General features: G+C 39.4%; 1 protein-coding gene across 1 annotated transcript in view; it reads right to left on the bottom strand.

Moving 5' to 3' along the window:
- The window catches only part of LOC122458159 (sushi repeat-containing protein SRPX-like), a 93,642-nt gene extending 81,933 nt beyond the window's left edge, over positions 1 to 11,709 (bottom strand). Inside the window, exons 1-2 of the mRNA XM_043505451.1 lie at positions 11,483 to 11,709; positions 11,190 to 11,377 (exon numbers count right to left, since the gene is read on the bottom strand). The gene's annotated coding sequence lies outside the window, so the exon portion shown is untranslated. The remainder of the gene's footprint in view (positions 1 to 11,189; positions 11,378 to 11,482) is intronic.
- Positions 11,710 to 20,506: the final 8,797 nt, after the last annotated feature.

Below are 20,506 nucleotides of genomic sequence, written 5' to 3'. Positions count from 1 at the left end.
AATGCCATTGGGGACTTATTCACAAATGCATTTTAAAAGAAGCCCAGCTAACCATGGAATGCAGAAATACAGTCAAAAACAAGATGTCCACCTGTCTCCTAATGTGCTGCCAAAAAACTGGTTCATTCACCCGGTGTCTGATGCAAAAAAAAAGATGTATTTAATTTGTAAAGACTTAAGTTACAATATGTTTTCACATCAATGTATATAGATCGAACCCCCAAATATTCAAATTCAAGGTAATATATTTAATCCGATTTTGGGAAAATCAGTTTCCTAATATCATATTTACTAATATTTCTCCACTGGTATAGATAGGCCTATGAACACTTTACAACCTAAATTTAGCACATCTATTAGAATTCTTAATCTTCCTTGAAATTGGAAGGATCATCCACTACATTTACCAGCAACATCCATGAGGCCAGTTGATCAGAAGAGGACATCTTAGACCTACCCTTTCACTTTTCAGAGTAGTGTACATTGATTTCATCACGCAACAGCAAACTGAGCCCATAGGATTTCCATGCCTAAAACTGCATGAAAAGCATTTGAACATTTTTATTCCCTGTTGTTTTCTTCCAGCAATGAACTAGATGTTGCAGTAAGTGAGGATTGTAGGGTATGAACGAATGCCTCATTGCTGAACGCTAATTAAAACGCATCTTAAATCACAATCAACTCAAATGTGATGGTAACCATTGTGACAGGGTCGGGCCAGATGGCTATAGGAGAGTAATAGAAGGCAGATATATTAGCTGCTTGAATATATAAGAAGCTGCTTGAATCAATTAAGGCAGGCTAATCAGGTTTTTAAAAAGGAGCTCACTTCAGTTTGTGGTTTGCGTGTGAGGAGCTGGGAGCAAGAGGCGCTAGGAGTTGAGAGTGAGAACGCGAACTGTTGGAGGACTGATGTGTACAAGCATTTTCAGACAACAGGAGGAAGGTCCTATGGTGAGGATAAAGAAGGTGTTGGGAGGAGGCCATGGGGAAGTAGCCCAGGGAGTTGTAGCTGTCGCACAGCTGTTCCAGGAGGCACTCTAGACAGCTGCATTCCACAGGGCCCTGGGCTGGAACCCAAAGTAGAGGGCGGGCCCTGGGCTGGAACCCGAAGTAGAGGGCGGGCCCGGGTCCCCCCCAAATCCTCCGAACTCCTGGTCAGACACAGAAGGAGTCAACCTGGACTGTGAATTCAGAAAAATGGCCAAGCTGAGGGCTGCTGTGAAGCTTCAAGGCGAGCAAATCCGCCAATAAGCGCAAGACCCGCCAAGGTAGAGCAGGAACTTTGTCACATCATACATTATTTCTACCAAAGGCCCAAAAGTGGAACAGCTGATTTCATACAGATTAGAATGGAGAGTATTGGTAGAACTGTATGGGAAAACCCACTCAACTTAGTTTAAAGGCTATGATATAAATTTAACTTCTAATATAATGAAGAGGGTTAGTGGCTGCAGTGCAATGGGGTGAAGTGATAGCCACTGCAACTGTGTGGCTTCAGGGAGGCAGATACAAATAAATTCAGCACACAGGAGTAGGGAAAATGAATTAGGAAAGGAAGACAGCAGTATGGATGCAGACATGTGTAATCCAAAGAAAAATATTTAAACAGAATATGTCTGTGCTGCAAATTTTGTTACAAATAGCAAAACCTAACCCAGATTATTAAAAAAGCAATATGATCAGAGTTCTTCAATCTACGAAGACACTGAACTGCTAATAGATTTCAAATATTTATGAGGAACATATTCATACACAAATCACCTCATAAAAGTTTCATATGCACTCCAAGGAGCACAGAAATTTTAGAACACAGTTTAATAATGCACTACAGTACATTAAACCAAACTTATGGAGAAAAAAGTATTATACTCCCAGACTGGCCTATACAGAAGAGGCTGTATAAGTTCCCAAGACTACGTTTGCTGAACATTTTCATGAAGTTTCCAACACTTTCCGGAGGTGACTTAAAAAAACACATTTTTTAGACTGGCATGCAGGACTCTAAGGTTACAGAAACAAATTGCAATTAAAAAGGGTGTAAAAAGGAAAGGTCATGTAAAATGAATAGGAACATGACCTACCCTACACCGCACCGATGTATAAAAACATACAGGATGGGAAGGCGCCAGCCAGCATGCTTCCCTATCTAATCAGCTGTGCCTGTGATAAAGAAGGAAATAAGTTAAAGGGAGGAACTCTTCAACACTTAAACAATCCCCAAGACTCCAGTCCTGCAGTAGTTGTACTGTGTCTTTAGGATTCAGGCCAACTGAATAGCTAAAACTGTAAAAGAAAATTTAGCAGTCATCCATTGTCCACTTCATGTTTGTTCATGGATAAAGACTTGCTTGTGCAGGGATGATAAATACTATTCTTCACAAGTTATACAGTGAGGCAAATTCTGCATCACGTAGCCCTGCTACATGAAGAATGCTGTACAGCTCCATAGAGGGCAGTACACATGCTACTGCTATAATGACTTTCCTATTCCCTTCTGTCAAAACACCTCACTAATGTGTCTCCTGTTCCAATTCTTCATCTTTCGTAGTAATACATTGGGATGTACCTGAAAGAGGTATGCCTACTTAAAACTGGGTTTGGTAGCAGTGATATTAATTAATTCCCTCAAATTTCTAAAAAGCAAGAGAGTGTCAACGGATTTAAGATCTCTGTATCTTAGATTCATAGAGAGTAAGACTGGAAAGGACCCATTAGATCATCTAGTCTGATCTCCTGCATATCACAGGCTATTAAATTACATCCAGTTACTCCTGTATTGAGCCTAATACCTTATGTTTGACCAAACCATAACTTCCAGAAAGGCAACTAGTCTTGATCTGAAGGCATCAAGAGATGGAAAATCCACCACTTCCTTTAGTAGTTTGTGCCAGTTAAACACCCTCACTGTTAAAAATACGTGCCTAATTTATCATTTGAATTTGTCTGGCTTCAGTTTCCAGCCACTTGTTCTTGTTATGCCTTTCTCCACTCGATAAAAGAGCCCTTCAATACCCAGTATTTTCTCTCCATAAAGATACTTGTACACCATAATCAGGTCACCTTTCATCTAGAGCCTGGTGCCTCTCCTATTTCCATCTGCTGCCTGAGTCTGGGGATTGCTCCCTCTGACTCTTTTTTGCCTGGACAATTTTTGTAAAATGGCTGTTTATTTCTTGGGTCAAATTCTGCATTCATTGACACCCAGGTAACCCCACTGTCTTCAAAAGGGTGGCACAGCTGTACAGGAGACCATTAAAACAGGTTTTTTATCATCCATACCTTTTAAATTTACCTTAATTTCCTATTCCAATTATAGGGAATGCTGTAAATTCTGCACCACAGATAAATACAAGCAGCTAAGAAGTAGTGGTCATTTGGCCAGCTTAATCTAGAGGCAAGAGTTCCGTTAATTCACAGAATAGGGTCAAGTATTGTGATAGCTGAATCCAGCCCATGGGCTGTCTGACTTTGGTGGATGAGGTCATTTGTTACAATAAATGGGCTTCCTTATATTTATTGTTATACTAAGAAGTCAATATTTCAAAATTATTTTGGGGTTGCATAAGGGAGTGGAATTTTGTGGGCAAGGGGCTATTTTTGTTGCTTCCATAGGGGCCCCTTAAGGTCTAGCTAGGTGCTCCCTTTCTATTTTAGAAATCCAAAGAAACAGGCATATGAAACTTGTATGGCCGGGCAAATAGAAGGAGAATGGAGCAAAGAAGGGAGATTGGCGTTTCTATGACATCCACCTCACCCTCTTCTAACCGTAGGCAGGGTTGGGGCAGTACTGCTCTCCCACCAAATCTGTGTGAATTCCATATTTACGTTAATACTGCTCGGGTCACTGTAACCCGCCCTACTTGAGGAAAGAATGAGTCCAGGTCCAGAGGCAGGCAGGGGAATTCCCTGGTAGCATGGTTGGTCAAAAGCATTGCCGCAAGAAGTTAAAGGAGACCAAGAGACCTGTAAGGAAACACAAATCTCTGCCCATATGGTCCTGTGCCTCCAAAAATTCTGGTTTTATATATAATTCATTCATGAAAATTCATTTCTGTGATTTGCTCCCTTGACTCTGAACAGCACACTGCCCCAGAACTGTGATATATTTGACATGACCATACTGGCTTTGATTTAATAGTTGTTTCTCTCATTAAGGTGAGCTGTTTATACAAAGATATCTTGCTTAAACAAGACAAGCTGCTCCACTACAGAAGGAATTCATTAGTCGTCATTATAACGGATGTACAACAAATTTCAGGTCCCTGTTTAACAGATTTTGTGTAATTTTGTAAAAGCTCCAAAAGAAGGTGCACTTTTTAATTTGGGAACGTTCAGAAGTGTTTGATTCAGAAAGGACAACTTGATTTTTATTTTCTTCTTTGAAATCTGAGAGCAAAAGAGAATGATCAAAGTGTCTGAATATTTCAATGTGACTACTGCAATTGAAACAAAGTATATCTATATCTAAATAAATGCCTCTAGCTTATAAAAGCTATAGCCTCTATAAAGACAGTTGGAGATATATTTTGTAGCTTGCCCTGTTTACTATCATGAGCCACTACTCTTTTGTTGTGATGAGTAAAGTACATATTTTAGAAGTCATCTAACTTTTGATACTTTCCTGTACTTCCAGATATAAAACCACACCACTGTTTGTATAATAGAACATTTTAAAATGTTCTATAAAACAATACAGTAAATAAAAAGAACTAGCACCTGCAGTTGTACAGATCATTTTAACAATGGATTTTGAAACTCCCCAAGGTTCATCAAACCTCTGAATGAATTTTAAGAAGATTTGCCCTAGGCCTAAAACAACAACCAAGGTAATTTTCACTTGTGTTCAGGTTTCATTTGAGGATGACCAGCCTAGGATCACCTTCCTTCCTCCCATAAGCTAGACTATCTCTCCCTTCAGACTGAATTATCTTCTTGGAGATCCACTCACTTGATTCCCCCTCCTGTATATTTTTTGAAACTGGCATATAAGATGTATTTCATTCATCCGATGAAGTGAGCTGTAGCTCACGAAAGCTTATGCTCTAATAAATTTGTTAGTCTCTAAGGTGCCACAAGTACTCCTTTTCTTATTTCATTAAACACTCTCTTTAGCATCTTCTGGGGGAAGGCTATAGGCAGCCTGCAGCAAAAGGACTGAAAAAAGAGTGGTTTCAGTGGAGTATGAGCATATTTGACTCTATAAGGATAAGAGAATCCACTAGGCAAAAAAAGACAATCACATTCTAGTGAGACACTAGAATGAGAGATATCAGATGGTAACGACATATAGGTAACACATATGAACTGTTGACCTAGAGGGCAAAGATCCTTTATCTCTTTTTACATAGGCAAATACACAAATGTATTAGTCATCTTATCCCAACTATTCAAACTTCTTTAGTCTTCAAAAACTGTATTTTAACTCATAAATTAAGAGGCACAAAAATGAAAAAAATCAATGAAGGGTAACCATACTTCTCAAACTTGTGAGATGATGTGGACTTGTATGGAGCCCACACTGTAGCAAAATTATGGAGGCTAGCCCTGCCCACCAATTGACTGGGGATGAGCAAGCAGAAGGAGCTGGCCTCTCCAGGCTTCCAGAGCTCTGCCTGGCTAAAGAGCTGGCAAGAAATCCAGCCCCTACTTCTTGCTGCAGATCGGAAGATGGGGTTGTCTTTCGAGAAAGGAATATATGGGCTGCAGCCTTGGCACAGTGCTGCTGCAGGGAGACAATAGGCCATGAGTCTGAACTTCAGGCTAGAGGAGAGGCCGAGGGAGTAGCTTGTCTGCGTGGCCACTGTGAGCATGCAGTGCACGTGAAAACCACCCAGAGCCCAGATGACGGCCTGATCTGTGACTGAGGGACTGATGCTGAAGGGGCTTTTGGATGGTTTGTTGACCAGTAAAAGCTCTGGAGTGACTTCTGCATGAATTCCTGCCTTGCGAAAAGCTGAAGGGGGGGAGTTTGGAACTAACGTACAATAAAAGGAGCCACAGTATCACTTAAACTTTCGGTAAAGGGCATGGATTGGTTCTCATTATAATTGATTCGTCCATCCCTAGTATAGTTGAACTATGCAGTCCCCTCATCAAATCTGTCTTTGAGAATGTTGGCCATATTCTCAGCTGATAGCAACTGGTGTAGCTCCATTTACTTCAATAAGGCAATGCCAATTTACATTAGCTGAGGATCTGTTCCTCCATTTTTCCCATTTTAAAATAAATTGTCATTGTTTGAAACAGATGTGTTTATTTCCAGCTGACAGAATCAAATATGTCAGTGGAATTATACCAGGTATAAACTGGGCCCTTAACTTAAATGGAATTACAATGGTTTTAAATCAATAAGTAATTAGAATAATGTTTCAAATACATGCAATCTGGAGGAAAATAAATTAGCAATCATTGTTGCTTGAATCACTGCATCATTTGCTACACATGTGGTTTTAAAATTAATCGTTTACAGTTCAGTTCAATAATGAGAAAGTTACCATAGCAACTCCAAATATCATGGCACTTCTAATACTTCCACAGTATAGTATAGGTCACTTTCTTAGCAAACCCTAAAATGATACAAAATTAGCATGATACTGTGTATCTTGGACTTGATGAAAATCAAAACAAGCATCTACATTTGACAATAGACATATCTTCATTTATGGCTGTAATCGAGCCCTCAACTGGTATTTAAAGTGCCTGTTTTGTCTCCTCACTTCTAGATCTCACCAACCCCGGATTAAGCAAAAGATGCAGCTAGCCTGTCCTCACCGTGAAGTCATTCTTATCATAAGGTATGTTGAGAGACAATTGTGCCAATACATTTTCTAGGTTACTTTCCTTATTGTTTTGATGCTTGAAATACTTGTAGGAATTTTTTTTTCTTTCCAGGAGTCCATGTGCTCCTGCTGCATACTCCCCATCTAAAGTAGTAATCCTGTTTGCAATATCAGAATTGGTTGCTGTATAAACAACTGCGTTTTGACAAACATGAGTTCATGTGGGGAATAAGCAGCAGAGTCTAATGAATTTGTTAGAAACAAAGATGCTATTTTTGCTCAAATTAATACAGAGTGCCTGCTTCTGATCTCATTTACACAGGATTGACACCATCATTTGCCTTCAATTGAGTAACCTCTGATTTATACTGGGGCAACATCAAAATTAGGCCCAGAAATGCTATGCTAACTTAAAAGAGAATTATTTCTAAATGGACTTTCAAAATTTCTCAAGGGGTCTCAGCAGGTTTTTATACATTTAAATCACTAAAGAATGAGGATGGGTATTAGGTGATATTACTAAGGTGCTGAGAAATGATACACTTCCTGAATTAAAGAGGTGTTACAGAATAAAGCAGATAGATTGGAGTGCAGCATTAGAGGTTGTGACTTTATACTCCAACTTCCAAAATATTTGGCGATTTTAAACTGGATAATAACTATGAAGACTATCTCTCTTTACTTCCCTTCTCATCTGCGTACATCCTGCAAAGGAAATCAGAGCTGGGTTTTCAACAGTGATGGGCAAATTCAGAAAACTCTGTTCAGAGAAGTACCCAAATGTTTGGATGTTTATCCAAAATTCATCCAAACTATTCCAAAACCCTGGCTATGCAGAATTGGCATTGGAACTCTCAGAACACCCTTTCTCATGAAGTTTCCTGGCTTTGATCAAGCTGGAAATAGCACTAAAACAGTCTGACCTGTGGTACCTGACACATCAGTTTCTGGTACTGCCCAGAAGTCAGAGTACAGAAATGCAGTTAGGGATCAGACCCTCATGTGCTGGTGATGCACCTGGAACAGCTGGCAGAGGGTAGTAAAAAGGTGTTTTTATGGCCTCCCTATACTGGGGTGAACTGGGACCCACTCACCCAGCCAACCCCCAACATGTCTCCTATATTTAGGGACATGGTGAGGGTGGTGTAAAACTTGTTATGTTGACACTATGCCACTCAGATATGTCCCTTACGCTAAGCTAATCTCAAATTAGCTGCTTATGTCAAACTTCTGGCTGTGGCTGCTCTGCACTGCAGGACTGGCCCAAACAACTGGAAGGAGAGCAAAGATCTGGCCCTACATGTCTATCTACATGTTGACACCCACAAAATGCAGAAACCATTTTTGACCCTGTAAAGTTGGGGTGTCTGTGTGAACTTTTTTGACCATATAAAGATGGGGTGTCTGTGTGAACTGTGTCTTTTGCCCATAGCCACAGGCCCAATCAGAGAGCAGGGAAAGGGTTACGTGCGTGAAAATTAATCACTACAACTTTAAATGGTTAGTATGATGCCTAAGGTAATGTTTCATTATTTCCTAGTGTTCCCCCTGTCCGTTTCTGTATCCCTCCAAACAATATTTTTATATTTATTACACACCTGAGCGCCCACTAATGCACTCTGAAATAAGTGACTTAATTTCATTAAACAGTTACTGATACAAATGCAATGTATTTCTGTTCAGCACACTCTTTTTTTATCTCCTTTCACATTTATGGAAGGCTTTGGGAATCACTGAGCTGCTCTGAAAGTTAAACATTTTCAAGACAAACACTTTTCAGAGCAGCCTACAAGATAAATATTTAAAACAATCTCCTCCACCCCCCAGGCCTCGTCTGTGTCTAGCAAATAACCCTGTTTAAGACTTGCATGTTGTAACAATACTGATATTGAGCCAAATTCAGCACTGGTGTAAATGACACACAACTCCACTGACTTAAGTGGAACTGCATCCCCTTAGAACTTACTTAGGAAGACAGGCTCCATGGTTTTGAAAAGAAGTCATGCAGCTGCATGGGGATCCAGGATCCCACAGAGGACCCTGACTCTAGCCCAAAGAATGCTCTGGAGTGGTGAGGAAACTGAGTCAGGGAAATGATTTGTAGGGTTTATTCTTTTTGTATAGATTTGTGTATTTCTGATGTGATTAAGTAAAGAGCAATAATGTTAAACTTCTGTGCAAAGTGTCAGTGCATTATATGGTTCACCTATCCCCATGGATGTGAGGGCAAACTTGGTTCCTCTAGTTTTTCAACTGAGCTGGAGATAAGGAGGAAGAAGATGTCATCTGAACCCCTTTTGTTTTGAATATCCTTCGGTGTCTATATCCACATTTGGCAGAAGTAGGATGATATCTATCATAATTTCAGTCTTCCGATTATCTTCAAGGGAACCATTGATAAGAGAAGTTAAGCACTGGTAGTAGCTTATTATGTCTACACTACAATTAGACACCTGTGGCTAGTCCATGCCAGGCTTGCAGGGCTTGGGACAAGGGACTGTTTAATTGTGGTGTAGACTTTTGGGCTCAGGCTGCAACCTGAGCTCTGGGACCTCCCACCTCACAGGGTTTTTAATTGCAGTGTAGACATACCCTTAAGGTGTGCACCAGCTCTTGTTGCAGTCAATGGGAGTCTTTAATTGACTGCAGTTAAAGTAGGACAAACCCATAGTGTTTGCTTTAGCTAATTACTCTGTATTATTTAGCCATTATATTGGATTCACTTTTTGAAGAAAACTTTTTCCTACAAAACCTACCCAAGGATTAGTTTGTTTGTACAGCATTTTGAACATAGAAAGCCCTGAGTTAATGCAAAATGTATTATTCTTGGGCTTTTGCTGCTGATGTTACCATTCATTCATTCATGATATTTTTTTTTTCAGACAGGATACAGTTAAGCTTCTATTTTGAATTTTGCATGACTTCTTTTCGAAACCATGGAGACTCTCTTCCTAAGTAAGTTGGCTTCCAATGATCTTGGTAATCCACCCCGTTCTCCTGTCCTGCCCAATTGCCTGAGTATGTCTCTGTAAGTATTTCCCATTTGAATCTTTTGGCTTTGTCCTTCAGTAACTCTCCATTGCTCCCCACTTCCCTCTCCTCTTCAGACAGGAGGAGGAAGTATCTACTCCCAGATCAAGCAAACCCATTGTACCAAGGTACTTTACCTATGATCACTGAGTTATAATGACTCCCCATTGTCTCTAGCCTGGCAGAGATGTGGAAAAGGTGCCAGCTCATGGGGAAACGCATACAGAGGAGTACTTGTGATATGGCAATTTTCATTGTAATAACTTTATAATATGAACCAGGATTCATAAGTGGTACAGACAGACTCCCCAAATTGTCACACTGTGCACGTAATATCTAACAAAGGGGTCACAATCTGGCCTTACAAAAGGAGTTGCACGTCAGAATCTTTTAGTGCATTGGAAGTGCAATGGGGCTCTTCTTTAATCAGAAACACAAATCAAAAAATGCACAGCAGGTTCTTTGCATTTACAGTTCATACCACTGAGCACCTGGTCCTGCCTTTCCGTGCTACTGAAAATCCATTCTCTGCTAATCTCTGTCAGAGCTCTCAATAACCCCGAAATGGTGGCACAGACTTAATCGAGGCTGTCTCCACTTCTGTACCCCAGCATAACACAGGGCCTGCTCTTGTAAGATTCTCAATTGTCATTCTCAATGGTAAAACTGCCATTGGCTGTAATAGGCGCATGGGGGATCCCATTGTGATCTAGAAGAAAGTCAGCAGCAGTATTGATAGATGGGGTCAGACCAGTGAATTTAAAGGAACGCTATAATTCTATATCATGTAATGAACAGATCATAAGATCTGAGTAGAACAACAATGGAGCAGGCAAAGAGCAGCAGTGGGGCCCAAAGGCTGATGTTAAAGAACCCCCCTAAAGCTTTAAGAAATGTGTATTACACAAATACACAGGCCCGAACCTTCAAAGCATGATGCTCTGAGGAGCTGTGCATCTTCAGCTCCTACCAAAGTCATCCTTCCTAGAGACACTCAGCACCTCACAAGATCGGGCTCCTCAATGTCTTTTCCCTGGGGTTCTAAGAGGAAGTCCTACCTCACAAGGTAACAGGGGAAAAACACAGTAGAAATGAGCAAGCCAACTACAAAGTTTAGGATGAGAAACAGGACTATTGGAACCATTCACTCTCAGAAGTAGCTGATGTTCCTCCACTCCTTACTAAAGGTTCCTAATTTGGTTCCTGGCATCTACCAAAAAGCTGACAGCTGAATCCAGACCAAGTTAAAGATAATATACAAATTTCAACAAACTCCAGCATCACCAATGGCTAAAGCATGCATAACTTTACTTTATAAATCACCACAGCTTTAACTATCTGTTGGGAAAAAGAGAGCAACAGTCAGTATTTAGCTACCTTTCAATGTGCAGTTAGGCCAAGGAACACTTTCTTCTGGAGGCACGCAGTCCACACTCCCGGTGGATGGCAAAAATAGCCATTTGCTGGTTCACTGTCAAACTGGAAATCATCTTTGCAACGAATAATGCAGTAATCAGCTCGACAGTACAAAAATCCATTTGTGGGAGATGGAAATTTCTTGCATGCTGAGAAAAACAAGCAAGATCCTTTTAGATTTAAAAAAAAATCTGAAAATATTAAAAGTTGATTTGTGTGTGTTTCAAAGCCATTTATTAAGTCAATAACTGTACCTGTAGTTTATCCGTGCATTTCAGTTACTTTGCTGTCAAACTCCAGCATTTGTTAACTGTCATTTAACTTCAAATGAGGAAAAAGCATGTTCTCTGTCTGCAATCCAGAAGGAGATTGGTATGTTTCAACTGGATTCCCCATTGCATGTGCTGTTAAAATCTTCGCAATTATAATTACGTGAAGGTGGTATCTGTCCTGGGGATAGCAAGGAAGACACTGTCAGAAGACAAACAGATGCCATTGTTGTGAGAAAAAGCAGCATGATTTGGATATTTTTTTTTTAATTGAAGCATCAACTCCTGTACAGCACAGAGATGCTGGTACTCTTCATCTAATCTAGAAACCCTGTTTACTTAACAGTTAAACATTTAACTGGGGCCAAATAAACCTTACAACATTACCAAGGCTAAAGGGGAAGAGCCGTAGATAGACATGTTAATGATCATAAAGAAGACAAAGGGCAGCTGAATGTATTCACTGAGGTGCATAACATTTATACAAATTGATTAGCTATTTTAAAGTGATGGCCCAGGTTGATTTTGATACCATTCCTAAACACATGGAGTAGCCTTAGGAGATGATTGGCTCACCTTTCATTAATTTGCTCCTCCTGCATTCCAGGGTCTAAGTGGTTTTCTTGTCACTTTTGTCACTATTCTGGGATGGATCCTCTGCCAAACTAGTTTTAATAAAATTTCAATAGTCTCATCCATCTGTTCCGCAATGATCACTGCGTCTAAATAGATTTTTTTTTCTTTTTAGGTATTTGAATACATTTCATATCATATAAATAAAATCAATATTAAAGACTACTGATGCAAGAAACTAGGAATGGCACACACCATGATTATTGTCTACTACCATCTGTGCTATGCAGTGCAAAGAGGAGAACCTTCCCTCAAGGAGTTTACAACTTCAATCCCATTATGCTCCCCTACTATTTAAAACAAGTAGAAGGAAACTTACTAATGTGAGAACTGAATGGCCCTAATATAACCTGAATGTCTAAGCATTCTTCTCCCCACCACGCGGGTCTGCAGAACCAGAGCAGTTGCCGGGGCTGTGGACAGCTTGAGTATATTCTGGTTGACTGTATTGAAGAAATCTCTGAACAGTGCTTCCTATCAACAGCAGTACAGCAGGACCAATAACTGTGCTGCTATGAGCTGCTGGCTCCCAGCTGCAACCTAAGATTGGCACAAGGCAATCAGAGTAGACGTTAATGCTATCTCTGGAAGCATAAATTCTCTGCAGACTTGTGGATGGGCTGCAGTTTAAGGTGGGCACATGATCCTCCCCTAAAGCCTGGCCCCACCCTTTATTTCCATGTGGACTATGGTCTGTTGGGTTTTGCTTAGTGAGAAGTTAGCTATGTAGAGACTGGGCAGCACCTTTCTTAGCTACTTGCCTACTCCACAAACTCTCTCTATAGATTTAATCCCATCTGCACTGCGCAGTGAGTAGAGGAGTAGCATGTGGTGCTGTGTGGTTAATGTAGTCAGTAAAATGCACTTAAAGCATGTATCTAAGAGCATATAAGAATAAAGAATCCACATTCACTCATTAACTAACTGAGCACAGATAAACACAATGCTGTGTGATACATAAACAGCAAGACCCCATCTCAGTAGGGCGGAAAAAGGAAGGAATTAAAATCTTAGTTAAAGAATACAGTTCAAACACAGACAATATTCCAATGTGAAAACAATTCAGTATTTTAAAAATTTCTAACTGGAAGTTTAACAACAGATTATGGTAGATATAATGTATTGTTTACTATTTAGGTTGTAAACTCTTAAGGTCAAGGACGGTCTTTTTCTTCTGTGTTTGTACAGCACCTGGCACAATGTGGTTCTAGTCCAGGACTGCAGTTCCTAGCCACTAGTATAACACTAATAATAATATTGTTGAAAAGTTTAATGGAAAAAATGAGTTTAAGGAGGATTGACTGCAGAGTAAGTGGCAATGTCACACTGCAATTCTCATTTAGAAGTACAAAAATTGCAGATCTTGCAAACTCAGGCAAATCATAGAGGATTAGGGTTGGAAGAGACCTTAGGAGGTCATCTATTCCAACCCCTTGCTCAAAGCAGGACCTAATCCCCAATTAAATCATCCCAAACAGGGCTTTGTCAAGTTAGGCCTTAAAAACCCCTAAGGACATAGATTCCACCACCTCCCTAGGTAACTCATTCCATTGCGTCACTACCCTCCCAGTGAAATTCCCTGATATTTTCCTGATATCCAACCTAGACCTCCCACACTGCAACTTGAGACCATTGCCTCTGGTTCTGTCATCTGCCACCACTGACATCTGCCTAGTTCCATCCTTTTTGGAACCCACCTTCAGGTAGTAGAAGATTGCTATCAAATCCCTCCTCACTCTTCTCTTCTGCAGACTAACTAAGCCCAGTTCCCTCAGCCTCTCCTCTTAAGCCATGTGCCCCAGCCCCCTAACCATTTTTGTTGCCCTTCACTGGACTCTCTTCAATTTGTCCGCATCCTTTCTGTAGTGGGGGGCCCAAAACTGGATGCAAAACTTCAGCTGTGGCCTCACCAGTATTGAATAGAGGGGAATAATCATTTCCCTCAATCTGCTGTCAATGCTCCTACTAATGCAAATCACCTTCCTTCTCACATCTGCTAGTGGTATTTTTCCTCGGCCCTCCCTTGTGAATACTAAAGCAAAGAATGCAGGTAATATTTTATTTATCAATATGTACCTCTTCTGTCACTAAATAATCTCCTAGGAGCCCTTTACATCTCCTCCATTAACCTCTTGGTTCTTATGAAAATGTTTTTTCTCAGCCTCTTCTACAATCTTCCCTTCATTCTCCATCTTTGCTCCTCTCTCAGAATTCATTCTGAAAACATACTAGTTCTTCTCCATACATGAGCTCTATATATCTCACATATCCTTCTTCCCTTAGTCACTTTCTGTCCTTCCATTGTAAGCATTTTCATACTAATACCTATGTTTTGTGTTATTTTTTTTATGCACAAAGGGATACTTTCCATCAGAATGATCTTTATGTTAGTTTAAGAGATCCACACAAAAACCAAGAAATAATACAAGTAATGTCTCTTTAAGAGAGACTGCTGAACTGAACACAAAAATTGGCTGTCATCACAGAGTCTGTAACAGTTGCATAGCTAAAAATATCACACCACATCTTTCCCTCCATCATTGTTGCAACCACTGTTATATATTTGCAACAAATCTTGTATAAAGGTTGTCAAGTAAGGTGTCTATAGAAAGGTTATGATTTGCTGAATATGATTATTTTATTTTTATGCATGTATCATTTTTGTATTTGATGTTATGAGTATTGGCTCTACACCTGGATTTCAAATGTTTCCTCCTGGGATAACACCCACAAGGTATTTAGCCAGCACATTTTGGAGGGACTATTCAAATTGAATGGCCCATCAAAAGAACATTTAACTCACAATGGAAGATGCCTACCTACCCTGAATGGACTTTCCTGTGAACATGCTATTTGAGGTATAGGTAATGACTTCTACTGTGACTAAGCAAAATTATGAATGGACATGTGACTTGCCCATGTGACTCCAAACACCACCACCTCACCTGTGATTTGTTTCAACCAATGGGTTTCCCTCCACATGGCAAAAGCTATAAAAGGCCCTGCAATCACCTCTTTCCTGCTCAAAGCATGGACTATGGACTTTACTAATAGGAGCATTCTAACCAAGGGACTGAGGTCCTTCCAATTATTTGGAAGCAAACAGAAACTTGACTTAAATCAGTAGTTTATTCCATCACTGCTACAAGCCTGAACCAAGAACTTTGGAATTACTGTATGTATTTGATTCCTTTAACCAATTTTAACTCTTACCTTTCTTTCTTCCCTTTTATGATACTAAAGGATTGGCAACAACATGTTTTTTTGGGTAAGATCTGAGTTATATATTGACTTGGGTGTGTGGCTGGTCCTTTGGGATCAGAAGAACCTTTTATTTGATTAGATTGGTTTTAAAGAATCACTCATATCTAAATCTAGTATTTTTGGTGGTAATATAAAGACTGGAAAGCCTAAGGAAACTGCTGTTCTAACTTCTTGTTAGCCAGTGTGGTGAAACAGAAGTTTACTTTTGAGCTGGTTTGGTATACCTCATGGGAGAGTAATCTCCAGTTTTATGGTATATCTGCTCTATTTCTCAGCAGTTTGTCCTGAATTTGGTATTGTCAGTTGTGACCCACGAATGCACGGTGAGACCTCCATTTTGTGGGATGGAGGGCAGGGTAGACATGGAGCTGCTCTGTAATAATTTATAAATATTGTATGTTGACCTGGCTCTTGGGGGGGGGGGGGGGTTACTAAATAAATAAGTTGGTTTAGTTTTAACAGTATAAGGGAAACAAGCAGGAAGAATGGCTCAAGATAAGCCATCCTGCAATAAACACTCAATGATGCTAAGAGAACATGCCCGAGCTAGTTGCTGTGAAGGTTCTATCTCCAGACTCCAGTCAATTATAGCACTGGTTTTTGACAAGCTGGGCTGACGGTCTAGGAATGGACAAAAACCAAAGGATCTCTGGTTGGATAAAAAGAGCCTCTCTCTTTCCAGAGCAGAGTTTGTTGTTGGGGAGCTGTTCAGACTGTGACAGACACCTGCTAGAGTGTTCAAAGAAGCTAAGCCTGACTGGCCCACTAGTACAGGATGGTAGGGCTTTAGGTAAGATAGGTGTGTATAGTGTGTTTGTTGTTTTAAAATCCTTCTTTAGTCTATATTTGTTCCAGCAGTTAAAATGAAACAATGGTTTGATTTAAGACTATCTGTCCGGTCACTGTTTTCAAAACTGGCCACAGATTCTCAAAGGGAAGAAACACAGCACCCAGTCAGAGATGTCAGTTATGTAAGCTTATGTATGGTTATGCACAGTTATGTATGGTTGATGCACATTGTTGCAGCTTGGGCTAAGCTCAGGTTCTGAAGCCCACCCCGCACCTGATGCTTCAGAGCCAGAGATACAGCCCAAGCTGGAACTTTTATGCAACTATTTTTGAGCACTGGCATGAGCCCTGCCAACTTGAGTCTGTCAACCCAGGCTGGGATACTTGGTCTTGCAGGCTCCAAATGCTTTGTAAACATAAGGGCTCAGAAAAAGCAAAACTATCTGTGACCATTTGGTTTGCAAGGGACAATTCTGCCCTTTGCTGAGTCCTAAAGATGAAGCAAGAGAAATGTATTTATTTTTCATTTCCCTTTCACTTACATGAACCTCCCTTGAAGGGAACTGAAACTTCCCCAGGGACACTAGCCTTTACCATTTGAGGAACATGCTATGGAAATGTTTTTTCACATATACTGTATGACCTTAAAATGAGCCTGACTTGCTTCACGGTATGTTTGAAATGCGGGGAAAAAAAATGCTGGATGTTGAAAAAAAAACCTGGGGAAATCTGTTTCCTCCTACACTTCTACTTTTAGCACTGAGCTTGACATGACCTTCAATTTCCCATGATATAATCAGATATAAATGTGTGTTTACTTAATTGTGATGAAATAATACTGATTACAGAGATTTTTTGTAAAATACAAGCTTATAGCCTAGACTATAGTTACACATGTCTACAGTTTTTACGAGTCTTTAAAATAGATTTCTTCTGCTCTTCGTATTATTGCATGCACACACATCCAATCTAGATTATATTTAGGAAACTCATTTTCTTTTTTGTAAAAACTCATTTCAAAGAAAATATCTGAGTCTGTACTATATGCACAGTGCAATATTCTAATAAATGGATGACTAATTTATCAGCTAAAAATTTAATCATTTCACAGCATATGTAACTTCTTACTACTTCCTCTTTTGTAAAACCTGAAGCAAATAATAAAACCACCACTGTTCACTGTTCTGTTCTTCCAGACATGAGGAGCAATCATATAATTAGAACCTCAGATCATTTTTTTTTAATTAAGGAAAACAAGAAGAAAAGAACAAAAGTAAAGTTTATATGCAATATAGTGAGGGGGTATATTTTCTCTAACAAGACTGCAGCTACTCTGACAGCACAATGTTCATGCACTCAGATGTGTGCTTTTCAAAGTCTAAAGATGAATTACAAAGAAAGGCATTATAATTTCATCAGCACAGGACGTGACCCCTTTAATTCTGAATATCCAATACATGCAATGAACTGTTTGCAATTGGGTTGCAGACCAAGAATTATTCACAGAAATTAATGACAAATAATTTTGATTAAACAACTATATCTGAGAAAACTATGATCTGTTTGTGGATACTTCACAAACCAGAAAAAGAGGTATAATTCATCAAATAAGTAACTCAATACAAGTTATGGCCCTGATTCAGCAAAACAGTGACACGTGCCTAAATGCTTTGCTGTATTCATGCCTATTGTCCACCTCTAATTATCAGCCAGAAACATGTATCTGAAATGCTGCACATTTTGGTTAAAAAAAAATTCATGTATTTATATGCCTTGAAGAAGACAGGAAACTGCATGTAGTGTAAGTCATGATGCTGTTGTACAACTGAATGCTTTCAACCCCATCCAAATTTTCTAGACAAAATTGTATCTTTTGGTTTATTTGTTTTCCCTTTATTAATGTTTGTTCTTTTTCACCCCAAATTGTGATCCTGTAAAACAGAAAATGAATCCTTCGCTAAATAGAGCATTCAGCATGCAAACAGCAGCAAAGGGCTAGAATGTACAAGCCCTTATTCACCAACATTTTCACTCAAGTTAGCAGAGCTACTCTTGTCAGCAAAGTGTTCTCACATAAGTAAAGACCTTGCACAATTGAGTCCATAACCACCTTTTAAAAAATCTATTTTGATTCCCCCAATAATATGCTGGCTGGTTCCAATGTGCAGTGAATCATCATGATGGTCCCACAGATATCCAATGAAGTGAGCTGTAGCTCTCGAAAGCTTATGCTGAAATAAATTTGTTAGTCTCTAAGGTGCCAGAAGTACTCCTTTTCCTTTTAGGAAAGCCTGGCTTTTTTCATCATTTCATTTAGCCATCAACATTTACTATTATTATTTTATATCCTTGAGGATGTGAAAATAAATAATTTAAAGATTACTCCTTGTTAACTTGCTGAATGCCCATTTTAGCAGTTGTAGGATCTTGAGCACATACTGAGGAAACAGATGAATTTCCTTACTGTTTCAATTGCATCAATTACTCTTCACTTGCTTTCTTACTCTGTTGTATAACATCCCTGTGCACTACTAAACACCTGCTTTATTTCACACAAAATGTGGCATGCAGCACTCTTAAAGGGACACTACCAACTTAAAAAGCACATTGTCTGAAACTCTAACCTTCTATTGCAACAGGTAACACCTAGCATTTATAACTAACATACACTAGTTGTACAAAAGTATTTGTCTGTTTTGTAGATTTGACTGTACATTGGCCAAGATTTTTTAAAAAATAAGATCCTAAAGTTAGGTTCTGACATTGATGTTTAAGCACCTAAATAAATGGACAGATTTTCCAAAGTACTGGGCATGTTTAAAGTTAAGTATATAAGTACGTGTTTACATGATCAGGACCTAAGATTTTAAAACTATGAACCAAAAGTTGTTCCTTTTCTACAGAAAATAGCATCTTCAACTGATTAAGCTTTAAGAGACAATATTACTATTCATTTTTGTTCAGATCTAAAAATTGGCCCAAATCATTTTAAACAAATATAAACATCAAGCTTTTTGTCCATCCCTATTTACTAAGAGACAAAGGCCATTGTGCTAAGGAAAATAGAGATATACTGACCCTGAGGAAACCAAAAACACTTGCAGGTACACTAGTTAAAATATCTGGAATGGTTTATGGAGTCTTCCAAAAATAGAAATATATTAAATTGAATATTTGGACTTTGGATAATTCACAGATCTTCTCATTTAAACTTTACTTAATAACAGAAAATCTTGTTGTAATTTGTCACACACAAATGCAAAACAAAACATTCACTAATTTTGTGCCTCAGTTTTTGGGTGGCCATCTTGATATACCCGCAGGTTTCAAGTTTGGCACTCAAAAAGTGAGACATCCAAAATTAATAGACACTACTGAAAATTTACAGCACATTGTCTAGATAATTGTTCTTTTAAACACTTTGGTCAAATGTTCTGAGAATGCCCACTTCATTATGCACATCCAACTATATGGATACCAAACAAACAACCACATACCACACAACAGAACCACTAACCCAGGAACCTATCCTTGCAACAAAGCCCGTTGCCAACTCTGTCCACATATCTATTCAGGGGATACCATCATAGGGCCTAATCACATCAGCCACACTATCAGAGGCTCGTTCACCTGCGCATCTACCAATGTGATATATGCCATCATGTGCCAACAATGCCCCTCTGCCATGTACATTGGCCAAACTGGACAGTCTCTACGTAAAAGAATGAATGGACACAAATCAGACGTCAAGAATTATAACATTCAAAAACCAGTTGGAGAACACTTCAATCTCTCTGGTCACTCGATCACAGACCTAAGAGTGGCTATACTTCAACAAAAAAGCTTCAAAAACAGACTCCAACGAGAGACTGCTGAATTGGAATTAATTTGCAAACTGGATACAATTAACTTAGGCTTGAATAGAGACTGGGAATGGATGAGTCATTACACAAAGTAAAACTATTTCCCCATGGTATTTCTCCCTCCCACCCCACCCCCCACTGTTCCTCTGATATTCTTGTTAACTGCTGGAATTAGCCTACCTGCTTGTCACCATGGAAGGTTTTCCTCCTTTCTCCCCCCTGCTGCTGGTGATGGCTTATCTTAAGTGATCACTCTCCTTACAGTGTGTATGATAAACCCATTGTTTCATGTTCTCTGTGTGTGTGTATATAATCTCTCCTCTGTTTTTTCCACCAAATGCATCCGATGAAGTGAGCTGTAGCTCACGAAAGCTTATGCTCTAATAAATTTGTTAGTCTCTAAGGTGCCACAAGTACTCCTTTTCTTTTTGCGAATACAGACTAACACGGCTGCTACTCT

The sequence above is a fragment of the Dermochelys coriacea genome, chromosome 11 (genome assembly GCF_009764565.3).
Source record: "Dermochelys coriacea isolate rDerCor1 chromosome 11, rDerCor1.pri.v4, whole genome shotgun sequence".
Taxonomy (NCBI): domain Eukaryota; kingdom Metazoa; phylum Chordata; order Testudines; family Dermochelyidae; genus Dermochelys; species Dermochelys coriacea.
The sequence above is the reverse complement of the archived record's forward strand: the minus strand, read 5'-3'. Positions and strand labels throughout refer to the sequence as shown.